General features: G+C 40.2%; 2 protein-coding genes across 6 annotated transcripts in view; one reads left to right on the forward strand and one right to left on the reverse strand.

Annotated features, from left to right (window-relative positions):
• Positions 1-6,667, reverse strand: part of LOC147257349 (phospholipid phosphatase-related protein type 5-like) — a 57,831-nt gene extending 51,164 nt beyond the window's left edge. The window contains exon 1 of the mRNA XM_086211221.1: positions 6,238-6,667. The gene's annotated coding sequence lies outside the window, so the exon portion shown is untranslated. The remainder of the gene's footprint in view (positions 1-6,237) is intronic.
• Positions 6,008-21,320, forward strand: part of palm3 (paralemmin 3) — a 37,764-nt gene continuing 22,451 nt past the window's right edge. Inside the window, exons 1-2 of one of the 5 annotated variants that reach the window (XM_086211219.1) lie at positions 6,222-6,502; positions 7,358-7,453. The gene's annotated coding sequence lies outside the window, so the exon portion shown is untranslated. The other 4 variants (XM_086211216.1, XM_086211217.1, XM_086211215.1 and 1 more) reach the window with 4 other exon arrangements.

Genomic DNA, 21,320 nt, shown 5'->3' on the forward strand with positions numbered 1-21,320 from the left:
GTCAGAGCACCATTAAAAGGAATGAAAGAAAGCAAATGTAACAGTCAGGCATCCTTCTTGCCAGCAGAGATTTCCAAAAACATCTCTGTTGCTTAGGGTAGACTTTTCAATCCAACATGTAAGGACACATCATTAAAAAAGTTGCCCACTTCTGCACTCAAGCACATCACTCACAATTGGAGAAGGACCAAAGGCCGCTCACAGCAAAGTGCCTAAGAATTATGGATAAAATCACATGGTGTCACAGATGACATAGTTACTATGGTAACTCTCTGCATTCATAGAAATACAAACACACACACACACACACACACACACACACACACACACACACGTCTAAAAGTGCACATACAATGCAGATGAAACAACTACCACTAAAAAATGGCCTTGCTCACTGACCAAGCGACAAAAAATGTAGTGTACTCAAGTTGAAAAGTAGAAGGACATGAAAGAATAGCAACTCATAACTCTACATAAGCTAAGAATGCTGTTTTTGTCTTTTTTTTAACAACCACTTGAATTATCATTTAGAGTCCACTTGTCCCGTCATACCTTTTTGCCTCGACAATGTGAAGGCAAAAAAAGGACAAAAGAAATGCCTATAAGAGCACCTAAGAAGTGGGAATTTTCTAAGCCCTTTCATGTAACAACAGCACAGGTTGATGTAAGGTTATTTTATTTCAGCTATTACATTAATGTCTGTCTTTTACAGCCACCCACCCCACCACTTTAACTAAAAGTCTACAGGGGCACTCTTTTCAGTGATATTTCTTTCATGATGGCTGATGTCGTCTGATATGCTTGTCTGGTTGTGTGGGGTGATGTATATGAGGAAAAAACAAAAGCAGCATTTCACATTAACAGGAATGTAAAGCCAGAGAGGAGATGTCAAAGTCAAGGACAAGGAGGAAAGACAATGTAGTGCTCTGTAAATAGAGCAAAAGTACACAGGTAGACGTGTGTGGCCTACAAACGGTTATGCGTGCACACGCAGCACACCTGTCTTTCCTTAACTTTCTTCGTTCTACATAACTGCCAGTCAAGTGTGCTTGTAATTACAATTCTGGACAACGTCTGTCCATGGAAATATATGTGTAAAGGTCAAAGGAGTGTACGGGTGTGCAGCAGGTCTTTTATCCAGAAGGCAGATTGTTTCTCATCACAAACTTCCAATTTCCACCCTTTTTTTTTGTTTTTTCCATTTTCTACGCAGGAGATAAAATGTCTCTGTTGTAGTTCTGTGACTGAAGATGGGTTTGATTAACCATGTGTATTGGAACAAAAATGTTTTGTAGATTAAGAAATAATATCCAAGCCTTTTCAGTACAGTTCTAATTTACCAGGTTTTCCTTCCTTTGAATGAACGTATGCCCAAAGGTATTAATGCAAACAGACAGGGAACAAAGAATGATGATCATAAAATGTAGAATGATGAAAATCTTGGGTTAGGTTGGGTGGGTTTTTTTGTGTTGTCGTTGGGTTTGAGTGTTGTGCAGTTTGTTGATGGTGTATGACATGGTGGCATGCCTTGTTTCTAATGTTCAAATATTATAAATAAAGTCTTTAAAACAAAAAATCTCTATACATCATTGATGTATACTTCCACTGTGGAAATGACAAAATTGTCTGATAACATTTATAACCCTAACCCTAAGGGTCATGGGGGGCTGGAGTCTATCCCGGCGGGTTTCTGGCGAGAGGCAGGGTTCACCCTGGACGGGTCACCAGTCCATCACAGGGCCAACACATAGAGACAGACAACCATTCACACTCACAGTCACACCTACAGTCAATTTAGAGTATCAATCAGCCTCGTCCCCTCTTGATGTCTTTGGACTGTGGGAGGAAGCTGGAGTACCAGAGAGAACCCACACAGGAACAGGGACAACATGGAGACTCACACAGAAAGATCCTGTGATGGAGCTGGGACTCGAACCCGGATCCTTCTTGCTGTGAGGAGACAGTGCTGACCACTGCACCACCGGGCTGCCACATTTATGATCCGTGCATTAAATTCAAATCACCATGACATCACATAATGTGCAAAATTCAGTTGCATGAACATGACCGAAGCATGATCTGTCCTCGGCGAATAAAAATCTCTTGCTGGTGCGAGCGCCGAGGGATCCAGTCATTTGCCAGGTTTGTGGAATGTGGTCTGCACTATGACATGTGGCACAGACAATGGCAAAACCGTATTAAATTACTTGATGATGAGCTTTATGATGTGTCAACACTGTGGTGTGGTTATGGCTAAACCTTAATCCTGGATTGCATGAAAAAAAGCACTGCAGTAGATGCTTGCAAATGAGTGAGTCACATTTATAGCTGACTCAGTGACAGTCAAAACAGAATTAGTGGGACATGAGAAAATGACTGCAGACGGTGAAAGAATTTTTTGATTAAGAGGGTCAGGTCGCCGGTATTATCACACTAATAAAATGGTTAAATTCAACCTTTATATCCTGACTTTGTTGCATCATCAACCAAAGGTGACCTTCTAGTTTGAGGACAGGGTTGCATCCCTCAGGAGTACAAGTGTGTATCCTATCCCACTAAGCAATTTCCAATTGGCTAGATGTCTAAGAGATACCTAGATCTTCAATGTCATCTAGGCTTAAATCTAAAAAGCAATGTTTCACCCAACAAATGTTTTCCCCCTCCTGCATCCCTTCTAAAATGTCTGTCTGCACTGTCTGCACATTCTCAAACGCATCGTCTGGTATAATCAACATGTTCTTCATCAGCTGTGTTCTCAGTAATCCACATACACTTTGATTTGAGCTAAAAAGAAAAAACAAAGAAAATTCTAGTTCAACGCTCATTCACGGTAGCACCATGCTGGCACATGCAATGAAACTGAATCACTTGCACTACGCGCTTGTTCACGGGAGCGCTGAACCGCAAGTTTTCCATCCTGGTTTTAGCTCATACCAAACTGCAGATAACTGAGGATACGGCTGGATGGATAAAGAACACATGAAATGTACAGGATGAGATTGTGATTTTTTTTGGTCAGTTTTGGCTGTTGTTACCTTTCAGTCACCATTAGCTTCATATAGGTGACTGGCTCTTTCTGCATTCTGGAGTCCAAAGAAGTGATAAAGGAGGGAAATAACTTCTTTGTGACCTCCAGACACACATTTGGGAGCACTTCAGTGGTCATTAACAGTTTAAATTCTGCTAGCTTTGTACATCTAGAACAATATAAAATACTAAATTGATACTAATGAAATAATCAAACTGCTTCGGCTAAAATAACATTGAGTGTTAAGTGTCATCCACTACTATAATCACAACATGAAATCATGTCTCGTGCTCACTGGGATATTTGTGACTTATTTGGGTGCATCAGGCAGACGGTCTTTCACGCATTGGCCCTTTGGCAACAATCATCAACACAATAAATGGTTTACAATGTGTTGCTGAAACCTCACATTGGACTCATATTGTTCTCTGTCCTTCTTCACATGTGCATTGTATACACACATGCACAAACACAAACTCTGCTCTTTCTACGTTACACTACAAAAACACAAACATTAGCAAACACAGGGTAGAAAGTGCTGGTACTTTTACACATGAACACACAGGAACAATAGCATATACACACAGTATTGTTCCTGAAAGGTTGCAAAACTAACATCCCCCCTCACACACACACACACACACACACACGCACACGCACACACATAAAAGAAACAGACACACTGTGTAACCACATTGTTAAGGGAAAGCCATGTGATGTTCGACTGTGTGCTCCTGCAATCTGGCTCCTCATATCAAGACTCTTGTCTTGGGAAATCAGAAGTAGGGCGAGTAAGTGGATGTGCTCATTTCATGCACTATCACTGTGGATCACAGCCAAGGACATTCTAGCTTAAAACTGCTATGCTTAAGAAATTTAGCTATAAAGAATTAATACGATTTGTGGCAAACCAGGATTATAAAGAAGGTACAGCACTGGTCAGCTAAGCTGTAATATATGCAGCTAAAATACCGACCACCTCTGAAGTCGCTCCTCAGAGGTTCATATTTGGGGAAATTCTGAAAGCAATTAATCACAAGAAAACATGCCTCAAGTATCTTGTAGTATAAATGAAATATGAGTAAGCTATAATAAAATATAACTCAAAATAAGGTGGCCTAGTTTATGTCCTGCAGCTACAGAGTAGTTTAATGCCTTGTCTGTCCTTACCGTCACTCATGAATTAAAACATCTTCCCACACCAGGGTCAGTGCGGTCGCTACGTGATATGAGGTAATATAGGACACTTCAAGGAAATGTTATTCCTACAACACATCCAATAAAGTTCTTTGTAAAATAAAATAAACTCAGAATCTCAAGAATAAACACTGGGCTCATGTTAAAACCTTTCAAAAATGCTGGTACCTTCATGAGTTTCATTTTGTTTTCCAAAAAGTGTCTTTATTCATCTATTATTCTAAATATTGTCCTCTTAATTCATGCTCATGTTATGTTTTCAGACTGAAATTCCTTATTTTTTTATTAAAAGAAAATGGAAAAAAAGCAGGGCAGGAATTTGACCTCAAGTCAGTCCACACAAAACATTAATTTTCGTAATGTATGGATTTGTTGACATTACAGGTACAAAAGGCAGGGAACCTCTGACCTTAAACTCATAAATAAAGCACATATTGATCTAAAATCTTAACCGACATTGTCTTTATCACCCTCTAGAGGCTTGTTGCAGTACAGGTCATAAATTCCGCCCTCTTAATAGATGGGACTGCGGCCAAATTTAAAAAAAAAAAAAAGCTAAATACATAGCAAATAAATTTTATCCAAAGAATGTTTCTGCCTCTTTATTTGGTTCTTATTATGCTGATGTGTGTAAAGTGTTTATTTGTCTTCTATATTTGGTTCTGAGTAGTTATTTGATGCTACAGTATAAAAAAAACTAGGTTGTAACATGACTTATGGCTGCTCTGAGTGGAATGCTGGTAGTCCATGAGGCATTTACAGTATATAGTTTGTACAACAAAAAGTCAAGAGGGGATATAATGCCATCAACTCTTCATTCTCAAGATATCAAGATATTTTAAGGCCATTTTTATATGGAAGGAGGAAGCAGTGGCCCGCACTTCTAATATAATCTACATTTACAAAATAATTTATGAAGGTTAATATATTGGTTAGCAAAGCAGCACAATAGCTCGCTCTCTCTTAAAGCAAAGGTAGGCTAACCTCTCAGGACTTGATTTGAACTTTTTCCCCACACTTGTCCTTTGGAGACGTAAATTCTCCTTCTCTTACCCAGGCAGAACAGGTCACCTGTCCAGGTAAAAAATGACAATAATTTCCTCTTGCCATTTAGTTTGTGAATGCATAGTTCAGACACACAAGGAGCATCTGAACTGTGCCTGAACACAAAAATGATTCAAAGTATCAGCTAATGACCGAGTTTGAGGATTTGTCCATGAGTATTTCCTAACAAAAGGATGTGACAGGTGCATTTTGGTAACATCAAACTTGGTTTTCAAACTAGTTGATCAGTTTAGGTGGCCAAGTTTGTGGGTTTAAACTGTACAGATCTCAATCCTGTGTTAGGATTCAGCGAACGTTATCACTTCCCCTTTTAAGTGATGTTTGTGTCATAGTGAATTAAAGCTAATAAAGCGAAGTAGCTCAATTTACATCCATTTGAATCAAAAAATATAAATAATCATATCTGATATTTTGACATGAGCATTTACAGGCTACATATTGTACTAAAGCTTTAAGTAGCTACAACTCAATGTGCACTGGCACTTTTCAATTATATAAATAAATTACTTCATTAAAATTCAAACAAGAGTTCTTCGCTTGATTGGTTATCATTAAAATCAGCATCTTTCTTTTATGGCTTGACTCTAAAACGGGGCAAAGCAAGATTAAAGTAATTTTCCAGCCTGTATTTTCCTCTGATACATTATTATTGATATCCGGAGGGCTTATATTGGTATTTTAAACATAAAATATTCTGTGCGTTGAATGAAAAGTATCGGTTTATACCGCATGGGCAGGAAACCTGAAGCTGCTGGCGGTGTCAGGAGGGTTGGCCCCACGGTAACGACCGGAGTCAGGTAACCGCCGACTCTCTTCCTCCTCACAGGCGGTGAAGGGACGTTGTGAGAGCGGCTTCCTGCCAGGACACTTCAGCTCGCTACTCCTCATGTCGTCACATTCTCTCCAAAAACTACTTTATATGCCAGTAAAAGTTTGACAAAACTCACCGTCGTGTCCGTCCCGGTGTCCTCAGCAGCAACGTGGTGTTTCGGAGCTCGGAAGCTACTCAGGTGTTCACCTCTTCTTCGTCGAAGTTTATTTTACTCCATCTTCTTCTACAACCACAACTTGAATACATTACATTTAGAGGGTGTTTTTTGTTTTGGTCGCCCATCCACTGTATACAGTGTTTTTTTTGTTTGTTTGTTTTAAACCGTACTTTCGCTTTGCCTTCTTCTCTGTTTTGGGACTTTGGTGGCCAAGTTTGTCCAGGTAAGAAGCTCTACTTTAATTATACTTAAACCATCTCTTTTTTTTTTCGCGTGCATTCTAAGTGCTAGACTGGGTGAAATTAAACGTTGGTGGTTGACACCTTTTGAAACGGGGCCAAGCGGTGGAAGCGAGCTCAGCCAGAGTTGGAGAGCCCCGGCAGCTGTTGACTTGTCTGACCCCTGTTAGGCAGCACAAACCCAAAGAGTTATACTGCCTATTAAATCCCCCTTTGAAATATGATTTGGCTGCTCAAGCCACTTCTGCTTTCTGACGTTCCGTGGCTCTATAAATATGAACCTAACCTCACAAATGTCTCAGATAAGAAGAAAACATAAATGATAAAAATTTTTTTAAATAAAATAAAATTGGGACCACTTTATCATCGTTATGTTTTCTAAAATGTGTTATGTAATTGCATGGAAGCTCATTAAATCTCTTTAATTGGAAAGTGTCAGACTAGCTGGAACTTTTCTGCAGGGGTTTGTCTGTGAATGCTGAGTTTTATGAGTGTGTAAGTCCAGAAGCCATAAGACTGCAGGTCATTTACAACACTTTTATGACGCCTTGGTTAAAACAGCGGGGTTATCTTTTGACACTTTCAGGCTGGTGCAGATGTAGATCAACAAACACACACGCATTCTGCACAAGATGCTGCACATCAGATAAACTGCACATTTGTTGTTGTTTTTTCCCACCTGCCTACATATGATGCATGTTCACCCGTTCAACCACAGTTATGCTAAAGAAACCACTTCTTTGACTTACAAATAAGCCATTAAACAACTGCTTAGCATGCAGCTTAGCATGCTGGTTTACAAGCAGCAGCAGCTCCTGACATGGCTCTTCTTCTGCCAGGCTGGAGAACAGAGGGCCTTCGGGCCTTTTTCCAGAGGGTGGTGGTACTCAGCTTCTGGTCTAATTTGGCTCTCAGGAAAGACTTGCTTTTTGAAGGTTTGTTAACAAGCATTCTTGAGGTTTCAAAGAGAAGTTGTTGGTGGCTATGCAGGATACTTGAAAATATGTCACAGCAGGAAGGGAAGCGAGCTTCCGTCAGTACTGTCTGTGACAGGGTGAATAATCCTGATGTCGTCAAAAACTGAGCTTAGCAGGTGACCCTCAACCCTCCTTTTCTAATGTCCTCAGTCAAACCTGATAGCCTTGATAAAAACATTTTACAGCTTAAAATTGTGGTGTTGATTCAGAAGAAAAAGTTTTACTTTGTCACTCATCTTTTGCATTTCCAGATGTTTGACATACCAGAATGATACGTTGACTCTTTTCTTGCAAAACGAAGACGTGTTACAACAGATCCATCCATCCGTCCGTCCATCCATCCATCCATCCATCCATCCATTTTCTCCTACCTATCCTGTTAAGGGTCGTGGGGGGTGGAGCGGGGTTCACCCTGGACAGGTCACCAGTCCATCACAGGACCAACACATAGAGACAGACAACCATTCACACTCACAGTCACACCTACGGTCAATTTAGAGTATCAATCAGCCTCGTCCCCTCTTTATGTCTTTGGACTGTGGGAGGAAGCTGGAGTACCAGAGAGAACCCACACAGGAACAGGGAGAACATGCAGACTCACACAGGAAGATCCTGTGCCCGAGCATTTATTCAAGGATATTTTACAACCAATTTTGGCCAATGATATAAACAACACGTTCATATAATGTTCACGTCTTGTAGATCCTGAAAAGGCACATGTAAACATTGTGAGTTTGAAAAAAAAAAGTAGCAGTGCTATCATGCAAATTTTGATATTTTTATATCCTAAACATTCGGAAAAGCCCATAAATCATTTACTTATTGTTGTTGCCTCATCTTTGGTGAAGAGTAAAGAGAACAAGACTTGAGAGAAACATCTATAGGACCAATATATAAGAAGATTAAAAAAAACAAAAACACTTGTCTACTGACGGCATGCTGATATTATGGCGCATCTCTACCTCCACGTTAACGTCTAAACTGCTTTCAGACTAAGCAGTGAAATCTAACTTTTTTCTATTATCGATAGGCATGGAAAGTTTACTTTAGTGATAGGAAAAAAAATATGTTGAAATGAATGTCAAGGTTGTGACCAGAACAGCCAAATAAGATAATCCTTCATTACTTTGTGCGCGTGGAACAAATAAACATTTCTGGAAATAATCAGTAATATCTGTTACTAATCTGCTGGCCTATTTGTTGCTATGAAGCTGAACGGCGTAATCTGTGATGCATTCAAAACCAAGCACAACGCCCAGCCTGGGATAGTCATTTGCAAAAAGCAGGTTCGTTTTGTTTCTTTCGAATCAGCAGAAATCTTCCTAAAAGTAAGAAGAGAAAGACAGCGGGATAGAGTGGGCGAGATGGCTGTTAAAGACTGATAAAAGGGCAGATGAAGAAACTGTGTGGTCGTCAGCAGCAACAATCAGCGAGAGTTTTACCTTTTCAGATGGTGTTGAGGAGAGCGGCGGAGAGGAAGACTCTGACAAGGCGGAAGGAGATTAGAAAACAGAAAGATAAAGGGAGGGAGACAAAGAAATAGCTGGGAGTCATGAAATCCACCACTTATTTGCTTGACAAACTGGGTGATGGATGAATTTTCAGCAAGAGAGAAATTCCTCACTGCCACATGGCTCCCAGCATATCTGCGTGTCTCTCTCTCTCTCTCTCTCTCTGTCTTCGGTTTATTGGATTCTTCTCCTCTGTCTCTCTCTCTCTTCAGTTACTAACGGTAGCAATGCCATCAGAAAACAACTCCTCTTCTTGCTGTTGGTACATTTCAGCAGAGTTTTTTACTACTTTTCCCACTTACAAACTGCAAAGAGTTTTCGGATGAATGATGTGCCGTTCTTTTTACAACTGTAGAGTTTCTAGCTCAGCTTCAACTGTGTGTTTGCAGATTGCACCAAAAACACTTTGCTGAGGGCTGTTATTATTATGGCTATACTGGAGATTAGACTGTCAGCTCTCTTTCTCTCTCTCTCTCTCTCTCTCTCTCTCTCTCTCTCTCTCTCTCTCTCTCTCTCTCTCTCTCTCTCTCACACACACGAACACACACACAAAGATGGTTCACCTGGAAACGGCACATTAAAAGAGAGCGACGAGACAATGGACGTGTTAAAAGGTAGTTTGGCCTCACATGAACAACTCAGGGTGGTGTTTGTTTTCAGGACTGATTAAATGAGAGGCTTATTTTAGAGAGTATGTGTTTAATGGTGTGGTCTATAAAATGTGAAAACAATGGCACGATTGCTTGTTGTTTCAGCCTTACATTTAAAAATCTCAATAAAATTACTTAAAAGTTACATTTTTAAATAGGAAAAGCAGCAAGTTGTTAGAATTGAAAGGGAGTTTGGTTTTAAACAGGATGATAGCAGCTAGTCTTTTATAAAAATAACTGATAATTTCTAGTCGATGCATTAATCAGTTGATAAATTAACACTAGTCATTTTTTGATGAAGCCTGCCTCACACCACTAATGACTGGTGGTCTGGAAATCAAGACAAATATGAAAGTTCTTTTCAATATTGTTCAAGTGTTAATAGGAGCAGCAATTTTTAAAAATTGAATTTAAGTCCTCTGAAAGTCAAATGTCCTTGTCAAGTTTTCATTTAGTCTTACTTGACCCATTTTAATTCTGTCAGTCTTTTGTTTGTCCTGCTAGTTTTAGTCTTGAAAATGTATTTATTTATCGTGGTGCATTTTAATGTGTCTCTTCAGGTTTGTGGGGATCTTGATTTTTGATTTAGTTTTAGTCTTTTGACTGATGCACATTAAGTATCATTTAAATCGATTAGATTATTGTTGATTTTGGTCTATCATTTGTCAGCAGAATCGGTGAAAGGATTTTGTCACTATTGACAAAAAAATTGAGTCATTGTTTAGCCAAACCAGAGTCAGAGTCAGTCTGTCAGTCTGAGCATGCTGGAGATGCCAACCTCGCCCCGACACCCAAATGTTAACTGCAGTCTGTCCACCCTTCTCATGTGTTTTTGCAGGTTTAAAAGGTGACATCATTCTGCCTCTGTGTCTTTGTTGTTGGTTTTTTCCATTTGCGATAATGTTTTGACTTAAAACCCCTCATATCCTGTCTGATGGTTGGTGAGAGGAGGAGGAGGAGGTATGAAGAACATCTTCACTACTGTTCACAGTCCAGTGTATTCTTCCTTTGACACCACCAACAATGTGTTAATCAAGCAGATGAGGATTAGCCAGTTAGGGAAGGCAATCATCTCAGGGGATCACTTCGAAGAAAGGCCTGAGCTGTCGCTGGCAGCATAGCACTTTATCTTCCTTGCCTCTTGGCATTTGATGATTTCTTCAGATTCTTTTTTTTACAATTCTAGTCTGATATTTCAGCGCCTGTGTCCACATGGTGTGTTTTGTGGCTGAAAAGCAGCAGCAGCAGCAGTGCAGTAATATTTGCAGTAATATTTCTTGTTTGTTACTGGTTGTCTTGCCTTTTTTGTTTTTGTAACCCTGAGCACCGACCGAAGAATGTTTGCCCTTTGTATGCATGATGAAAGTGATGTCACTGCGATTGACGAGGACTTAAAATGCAGTGTGGTTACACTGATGGACTGGAATTGGCCTCCCTTTTTCAATTTTTATCAAGTTTAACATCAATATTGGATAAACAGATAGACATAATAATTTCTCTTCTATTTTATTGGTTACCAGAGTACCAATCAATCTGATTAGAAACCTGTAATAAATTGACAGTGACAACATAAATGAGAAATGTTCTGAAAAACGATGCCCTAAGACTTTTGTCTGGAGGAAGCCTCATGTGACTGCACACGCCTTCTCCTCATTGGCAACAATAGAAATAAGACACTGGTCCTCAGAAAAAAAATGCTATGTGTACCATTCACTCTTGGCCCAGTTGCCTTGTGCCTCCTCCCCACTGCCCCTCACTCCTCCCTGATGCTCCCTACTCAAATTGTTACGCTATGATGATTCAGGATTTGTCTGGGACAGGACAGATGTGAAGGTCCATTCCAATGTTAGGACACAACAAAAACTAAACCCATAGGTCACAAGTTGGCACCTCAAACTGTAGGTTCGCTACCTAGGTTATATAGATACAGAGAGCGAGTGACAGATAAAAGACAGAAGCACATTAAAATATTCTATTCTGGTGCTGCAAAATCACTTTGCCATTTTTTTCACACTTCATTTGCTGAACTTCACCCCAGTCAAGGCCACTGCCTGTTCCATGCTTATGTCGAGTTCACGCACTGATGCCTTCATCTTCCACAGCCAAGGAAGCTGCTCTTGGGCACAGTACAGATTGACCACACTGATAAATAAACCCGACTTTAGACACTGATGTACTTGGGTACGTATGGATCACCCAGTTGTTGGCTTAGTGTGTCCAAAACTGCACCTTTGTTGTTGTTGCTCTAAATAAATATGATCAGTGTAGTTTTATGAATTTCCTGTTGGACATCCTCATGCTACAGAGTTTTTTTGGTTCTGATTTATGTACAAATGGTCCACAGATCATAAATAATTCAACAGGAATACTTAACTTCAAAACCAAAATGCATGTGTGGATAAGGTTGCACCACACAGATGACAGATACAGTTTGTTGTAGGCAACATTTACCAGAAGGCTGTTTATTTTCTGTAGTTTGAGGACAGTATGTACTTAAACTGCCGGCATAGAAATGAGATATGCTTTAGGTCACAAGCATCAAATCGATTTCACAAACTATTAATGAACGGCAGGAGCACAGTTGGATCTTTGTGCGAGGGAGTGATGGGAGTGTTTGTCGATGCCAGCAAGCTGTCTAATGTGGCACATCCTTCCAAAAGCTGAAGTGTGATGTTGTTGTCTTGTTAGTTAAAAAGGTATTAATGTTGCCAATTCACAAATGAGGAGGAAAAATCTCACCTGTTGCAGAAATAAGAAACTGTGCCAGCAACAGATAACTCCCTCACGGTGAAATGAACTGATTTGCCAAGCTTTGGTGGCTGAGTATTTTTCTGTTGTTGTTGTTGTGGGTGCTGATAGAAATGCATGCTGGCTTTCTCGTGTGTATACATGTAAAGCAGTTTTTTATAATTACAATGTAGGGTATTATGTGCAAATGATTAACTTCCCTCAGCTACGTTGAGTTACTGTTTGAACAATAGATTAAATATGTCATCTGACAGTCTTGAGATTGCACCTTCAAAATGGAACATTATGGTGACGATCTTACGTGAACGTGTTGTGCTCCAGGAGGTTACGCAAAAGACTGCTTCGGTTCGTTTTCTTTATCCAAAATCACCAGGTGGAACAGTAGTGTCTTTTCCACGTAGCCTTGGAGGCCATTGAACTGTCATTGTTGTAGTTGCTACATTGCGCCAAATAACAAAAAAAGTCATCCCATGACATATAAGAAAATAAAGCAGGTCTAGAATCACGTTGTTGGAATTGATTGTATTTAAAGAGACCCAGCAATCGCCCATGAGCAAACACCTGGCAACAGAAAAACCTGAGAAGATCTGTTTTAGAGCCTGCAAAGGCTATAACGTGCAACATTAATGTTTGAACAATATTCACAGAAAAACAGGGCGGCAACACTTCGAATAAACAAAATGATGGGAGGGAGAAGTAAGAGAGAGAAATTAAGGGGTAAAATCTGCAAATGAACTTCACTCTGCTGGAAATGTCCATAAACACACCAACTCACCGTCTGTTCTTTTGAAAGATATTAATAAGAAGTGTAGCACTTGTGATCTCTTTCACACACTTGATTCTCCTAAGCAACTTCCATTATTTATGAAGAAAAAAGCAGTTTGACATTAATTTGTTCCTCATTGCTTTCATAACTGTAACCCACAACATCAGGAAATACTAGTTGATGATTGTATTCACTCAGATTTTTTTTAATGGTGTATTGGAATGTCGGTGTGTTTGTTCACTGTGATAATAAGGGAAAGTTAAATATTAGGTTGCTTAAGTAGACGTTCACAGCGGGACATGACACCTTGGTATGCTACATTTAACTGAACGAATGTGAGCAATTGCAAGGTTTGATGAGCCTTTTAGGAATTGGATGTTGTATGCCAAAGTAAGACCATTCAGAATATGTCATATCTCTAGAGAGTTTATGTTCCTGCGCCTCACAGATAGTCTTTGTAATGTTTTCCTGTGAGATGATGTGTGTAATGGAGCTATGAGGCCCCTGGCTCACAGGCCTGCAGGCTTTTGATGCAATGACAATAGCGAAAATGAACCGAGACCGGATTACACCAGTCCTGCATTCCTCTCCAAACCTGTTTGACACACACACACACACACACACACACACACACAAAGTCCTGCACACAGAGAGGCTAATCACTAAAGCAAGCCAATACATGTCATCCAATCTCTCACAGAGAACACTTGCCACCAAGAATAAACGAATGTGTGTAAATCACAAGTCAGATAAGTACGAGGGTAATTCATGATCGGGGCAGTATTGACGTATCGCCATCACTTTTCTGATTGCCCTCTCCAAAATTGTCGTCTTCACTACTTAGATATTATAATAGATTTCAGTTGAATATAATTTCAGTCATTTGGACGAGAAACGTTGATGTGGGTGTTTATTTATGTTGGTCCTGCCTCAACACGCAGAGATTGCTTGGATGCATTTTGAGTAAACCAGAGCCTGCACTGGTTGCTTTGTCAGAGAGAAGAGCTCAGTAGAGTACAAGACAGTCCAGGTCGCATGCGCTTGGCTTCTGTTTTCAAAACCTTACAATACTGGAAATGAAAATGAATGAATTATTCATTGATCCTGAAATCAAAATCAGATGTCTTGGCTGGTTAACTCAGGCACCGTCTTGCTAATGCTACCGATACTGATCCTGATGTCAGAGATCTGTTTTTCTTTATATCATCTTTATTATTGTGTTTATTGGCGACATATTGAAAGTTACATCAGAGGGCTGCAATAAACCCCACAGCAGTTTGTATTAAAGATAGAAAAAGTAGAACTACATGGTGGGATCACAATGCACCAAAAGCTATGAAATGGAATCTGTGGATCGGCAACATTATTCAGATATAGGATCTGTGCATGAAGTAAGACCAGGGGTGGAAGTGGCTTAAAAGTCTTGCCAGAACTGTACTGTTTTTAAAAAAAAAGCGTGCGCCCTTTGGGGGGGGGGGCGCCGGCGACGAATTATTACAGTTTTGAAGCGGTTTTGGGTGATTTTTATTACAGTTTTCGGGTGTCTGTTCCCCACACAACTGCAGCCCCCATAGCCCCACCCTTCCCACGCGACCCCTGGAAATGCTTTGAAAACTGCTCTTTACAGTAACTGCCCACTACAGTGCTAACAACAGGGAACAAGCAGACATGCATACATGAAAAAACAGATCATCAATATCACTCAATGATTTATTCTTCTTGTAGGTTCTCACTGGCAGACTCCACAGAGACAGTCTCTCCCTGGAACTCATTCTCATCAATGAGTTGCTCTGAGTCTGAATTTTCCGTGGGTCTAATTTTGATAACTTTTTCTCTTGCTTCTTCAACTCTGTCACCTTTTTGCTTAAACATGTCACTTATTTTACGTTGCATTGTGCCAAAGCAGGTAGCCAGCAGCCGAGTTCTTTGATTTTGCCCTCTGTTGTTTTCTTTCTCTTTTTTTCGTTCCGTGAAAGCAGAACACGTGTGGTTTTAACCAATCAAAACTAACAATGCTGGTAACGTGACCCACGTGTCCGTCTGTCAGCCAACCAGAAACGCCTCGCATGCGGAGATGCGCTCATGGGCACGACTCCGAGTCAAGCAGTTTTCACACTGGAGGCGCAAGGCGCAGGCTGTGTGGGGGAAGTCCATTCATTGTGTATGTGGGCGCGCTGTGATGTTACATGAGCGCAAACTAAGCCCAGCAACTCGGTAGCACTGCGCGTGCTTGCGCCACACCCCACGCCGCGTACTGCGTCTGCTGCGTTCAGAGTGAAACCGCCTTCAGACGTCATTTTCTTTATTTAATATGGGATTTTGACAGCTCCCTTCTCCTCCTTTTTTAATGGAACTCCGTTCCGGCTGTGAATATTTTACCAGAACTGCGTTCCGGCCCGTTCTGGCTCACTTTCACCCCTGAGTAAGACAGGATGTGACTTAAGTCAGTATCATTGTCATAGTAAATATCACCATGATTGTATTCCCTGTTTGATATCCTTACTGCTTCACCTGAGTTGGTCCAGCAGTAGGAATGCCACCTGACCAGGGTTCAGTGATGTGGGAGCCAGGAAGACCTGAGGGTTGCTGTTGTATCACAGACGTCTCTTTGACAATTTCTCGTTGTTGTAATTCACTTCATTGTTATAAATAGCTGTGCGTGTGCGCGTGTGTGTGTGTGTGTGCAAACGCGCGTGCGCGTATTTAAGATGTCAGAATGTTGGATCATGTTTCCCCGCCTCCCTACGTGTGTCCAACCCTGTTGCCCATTCGCACAGTTGAACTTCCTCCTCCTAATGAACAGCAGGATTGATGAGTGATTAAACCTCAAAGCAACATGAACAAATAACCAGCAGCGTCTTTGAATGACAATCAGTGAGTCGAGGATGAAGTGTTGCTCTCCCTGTATTTCACAGTAGCTCCAAATTGCTGCTGCAAATTACTGTAGTACAAGAAGGATTCATGTTGGTTACATACTCGTACTGCTATTTAGCTATCAAGCATTCACAGTATGTCAGATTGATTTTACAAAAAAATGCATCTATTATCTATACTGTGTAATTGGATCAGCAGATACTTCATGTTCTATATTATTTTAGTGTTTCTCTGTAAAGAATGACACATTGCCATTAAAGTTAATCACTGAATGGTAGATCTCTGTGTGAGTCTGCATGTGCGACACTGACAGGTCCTGAGTGATTGGATCACAACAAAGTACATGTGTGAACCCAAGTTGTCACATTATTTTAGCAGTGTGAACACAAATGTGTCCTGGATCATCGAATGTTTTCTGTGTGAAGCAGAAGTACTTATTCATTCACATGGCATATTGTTAGTAGTACATATATTATGAATGTTGTCAGACACTTTGGAGCATTCTAAGAAATACATTCAGTATATGTGCATGTATTTTGTCACATTTTTGTATTTTTTCTTGATGTATTCTTCATCTTTTCTGACTGACACTGCTGGAAGTTTATGATGTACAATAATGCTTCTCTCTCTCTCTCTCTCTCTCTCTCTCTCTCTCTGTATATATGTATATGTATATATATATATATGTATATATATGTGTGTGTATGTGTAGATATATATGTTTATATATATATGTGTGTATGTGTATATATATATGTGTGTGTGTATATATATATATGTGTGTGTGTGTGTACATGTATATATTTATGTGTATATCTTTCTTTTTTCCTTCTGAAATCCACTTAGAGAATAATCCAGCTGTAATTTGTGGAAATTTAAAATGTCGTGGTGGTAGGCTAGTGTTTATTTTCACACTATTTGAACGATATTCTAGTGAGTGCCACAGGTAATTAATACAAACATGTCACAGGCAAATAGTAAGCTCTTAGTCGGCATTGAAAATGTTCTATCAGAGATTTAACAGTGTGATAATTAACTCTAACCTTTGGTTGCTGGTAGGATACGGGCACACATTCCTTCCTGTATTTTTCTCTGTTCTGAAGTTTTCTACCTGCCTTCTTCTCCTGACCTCTGTGCAGCAGGTCACGAGGAACCGAACTCATGGCAACCTTTTCTTTTCTTCTTTTTTTAACTTGGCTTTGTTGTGGTTAATCTTTCTCTCTTTCTGTTTACCATTATACAGAGATTACAGGTGCTTGCGAATCTTGAGATATTACTGAGCATGGCACTGTTTGTTTATTAAACTCACTCCTAAGTCAAGAATGACCTTCAGCTGGGGGTTCTACACACTTTTACCCTGAATAACACGCACAGATACACACGCTACATTCCACCGCATGTTTAAAAACCCGGGTTTACTCTCCTATAAAGAACAAATCCGTGCCTCAACTGGCCACGCACAAAGTTTTAGGAGATAAAGCTGAAGATAGTTTGTAAATGCAAAACCTTTCAGAGCCTCAGTGATTAAGTCAGCCGTAAGGAGACAGGTGATAAAACTTTGTCTCTGGCTTTGAGGTCATGACCTTGGATTCCCCCTGGGGCTGTCTGGGCTGCATTTAATTAGCACAAGGAAATTTCAGAAGCACGGCTGCCTGATGATGATGGTGATGCGCTTGTCCTTGATTTTTGTGTTTCTTGGATTGGATTACAAACGTACACAGACCATAGAATCGAGGTGTTCATTGTTGTTATTTTCTGCACAGTTGCAGGCAAAGCCAATATTTTCACTTTGTGTTTTTGATTTCTAAAAGTCCATGGTGGAAGTGGACTGGTTAATTTCTGGCCCGGTGCCCCGACTTTGATTATTGTTCAAATTTCTGTGCTGTTTGTGTGTTTAACTTCCTGCTTTGCTCACTTGCTTTTTGCAACCAGCTGCAACTTCCTCAGAAATCATCATTTGCGGTTTCTTAGTGGTTGTTGAACTTAAATGGCAACGGACCAAACCAAAAGTCGTTATCATTATTGTTTTTACTGGTTTGCAGGAATAAGGTAACGTCACCCTCATAAAAAAAATTGCCTAAGTCGTCTTTTGACAATTTTTCCCCCCCCTAAAACAACTCCTTATGATGTCTCCGTTGTCTCCATTTTTTTGTGGTTTCTGAAAGACTTGAAAAAAATGACTGAGGCGATCATGTTAAGAAGGCGCCGATAAAATAAGATAAGATATTCTTTTATTAGTCCCACGATGGCGGGATTCACAATGTTGCAGCACCAGAGTGGATAGATTCACGTTGTAGATATAAACCATATAAGTAAAAAGTAGTATAAATATGAATAAATATGAACACTTTACAAGAATAAGACAGACAACAACAACAGTAGTTGCACATGGGGTATTAAAAATTGCACACTGAAGCTATTGTATATCAGTGTTGCACAGTGGTTATGTGATGGAGTCCTTGTGTGTATGTGGTCTACTGAGAGCAGTGTTGTGTGTTAACAGTCTGACAGCAGCAGGAAGGAAGGACCTACAGTATCTTTCCTTCACACATCTGGGGTGAAGGAGTCTGTCGCTGAAGGAGCTGCTCAGTGCAGTGATGGTGTCCTGCATGGGGTGGGACTCAGTGTAACTCACTGTTAATTTATGCAACCGTGAACATTATGTGTTCTTTTAACGTGGTGTTTATATGTACAGTAATCCCACATCATCTCCTTTTCACTCAAACCTAACCTCAGAGGCCCCCCCCCCCCCCCATGAACCTCAACAAGAGCGGAGCTACATATGTCATGACTAGGCTTGTCACGATACCAGAAATTTAGTAGTCCATACCAATACCACTTGAATTTGACGATACTCGATACCAAAAATAAAAAATAAATCCTCTGTAGTTTAACCTATTACAACTGCGCACACGCGCACAATCCGAACCGAAAAAAGTTAGCGTTATTAGACATGAGCAACAATGATAACACATGAATTCAAATGCACTCACCTAGAACTCTTTGTACAAATCTGGATGTTTGTCTTTTAAATGCTTTGCCAAGTTTGATGTGTTGCTCCCCCTCGCCGTGGTACGGTGACAGCATTTTTTGCATATCGGTTTTTGCGGCTCAATAACTAATCCCTCCTCATCAGCCTCAAATCCAAAGTATTTCCATTCGCGACTTTTGGCATTTTTCTTCGCAATAATTGAGGGGCAGCTATCGCTGTAGTTGACGACCCAGATGCGTGATCAGCACCGTGGGAGGGTTGCCAGATAATCGCTCTTTACAGCCAAAAAACAACGCTAAAGAAGCGGCCAGATCTGGCTTCTCGGTACCACCGGTACTTCGGGTATTCTAGAAAAGTCAGTACCGTCACATCTTAGTACCGACTTGGTACCGAAGTATCGGTTCTAGTGACAAGCCTTGTCATGACACAGCTGTTGTGTTTTGAGAGACTGACACTTCTTTTCTAAAAGTGGACCTTTTTAGGAAAAGCATAAAGTCAAAGTGACGCAACAACGTGACTTCTTCACAGTCGGATTAAATGGATAATCCTGCATGTTAATCGCACTTACTGAGCCAAGATGAGTCACCCGTGCTGCATGGCGTGTAATTCTTCAGCTTCATCATGGATATGAATATTCCAGATGACCGTGTTAATCTCTGCGTCCCCTCTGCTGATTTGATGAGTGTGTGACAAGGTTTTTCTCTTTTGATTTGCTGCTCATCTTAATGGCTGTGGAGCTGTATCTCAGCACTATACACAGCCAGACTTAATATTGAAAATGTTTGCAGCAGATGGTCATTTTGACATGGCTTGTGCTCAGAATCATGCCCAGATTGGGAAACATTTAGAGGGCAATATCAAGCAGTATACAGCCGTATATATAGAATTTAGTGCTAGGCAAACCATCTGTCTGTTTGGCCGACAAGGTAATGTCTGCAATTCAGGGAAACGCTGAATATGTCATTAGGGGAAATTAAGGGTATAAACGGTAGATTAAGGTATTGATACAAAGTCTTTAAGAAAATGATGCATTCGCCGTTCGTTTTGATGCCTTTACATGGGCATGAATGCTGGCGATTTAACTGCAGACCACATCATCGAACCAACTGGACTTGAAAATGGGGTCTTCAGATAATCTTTTTATCTGGCACATAAAAGAAAAGTGGACCCACCACAAAATTTTGTATTACAAGATTTGAGCAATTTGAAGGCAAACTGAACTGCAATTAAATCCATCTGCTGATCCATGAACGCCATCAAGAAAGAAATCTAAACGATCTGTGTAATTATGCAAGATTACTTGGCAACCGCAGACTGTCACCGTGTGAGTGCTGGGAATTACCCTGATCTATCAGAAAGTGAGAGAGTTAAAACCGTTGGAAGAAAAAAATGTTTATTTTTCCATGTTTGCACCTTTCATCATTTGTGACAGCATTTTTTTTTTCCTGAGGGCCAAACTGACTTAAAGTAAGCGAAGAGCCACACATGGACAGTTTTGAAAGACTTTCGCTCTGTTTGGCAAGCTTGTGTGACCTCATGTGCGTTAAGCTTTTGTGTCTGGGTCTTGGACGATTGACTTGTTTGTGTAAATGTCCCGTCTGGTTAGGAAGCCTTTTCTTCTTAATTTCGGAATGAAAAGATCATGGTGTGGTTTGCTTGATTTGTCTGTCTTTTGATGTTCTATTCCTTGAACACTGCTAACAAATGATCAAACATCAGCAATATTTTGACATCCACTCTTATTTAAAAATGTGACACCCTGTCAGAAAGACAGCATTGCAGACTCGTTGTAATAATTTGCTGAGAGATTCATTAACGTAACGCTGCCCTCGAACGATTTGCCCCAGGGGAGTGTATTTCTCATTTTCTTTAAAGGACACCACAATGGCTCTGCTATTAAGACGATATTTATCTTTTGACAATAGTAAAAAGTATCTTGTTAGTGTGTATCTTTCAACTCAAGGCTTTGTGAATCAGTGCTTTACAGCATTTTATGTCACCGTTAAACAAACAGTGAACCAGGAGTGGAACTTTAATAAAAATGCTCTCATTTTAGACCTGATATTGAATTTCTTTGCAAATGTAGTTTGAAAGTGTTGTCTTTTTACCTTCTCATATTCCATGTGTCACCACTTAAATACTTTGTTAAATGCCTGTTTGAAACTTTGCGCTAGACTAAAAAGTGAAATATAATAACTCCATTTTGTGATTTTATTTAACCAACTCAATCAATTGCAGAAAATGTTTCATGTATACAGAATGTAGGATATGTATGGTTACTTGG

This window comes from Aulostomus chinensis, chromosome 8 (genome assembly GCF_037954235.1).
Source record: "Aulostomus chinensis isolate RoL2024-O1b breed Wild chromosome 8, RoL_Achi_v1.0, whole genome shotgun sequence".
NCBI classification, from domain to species: Eukaryota; Metazoa; Chordata; class Actinopteri; order Syngnathiformes; family Aulostomidae; genus Aulostomus; species Aulostomus chinensis.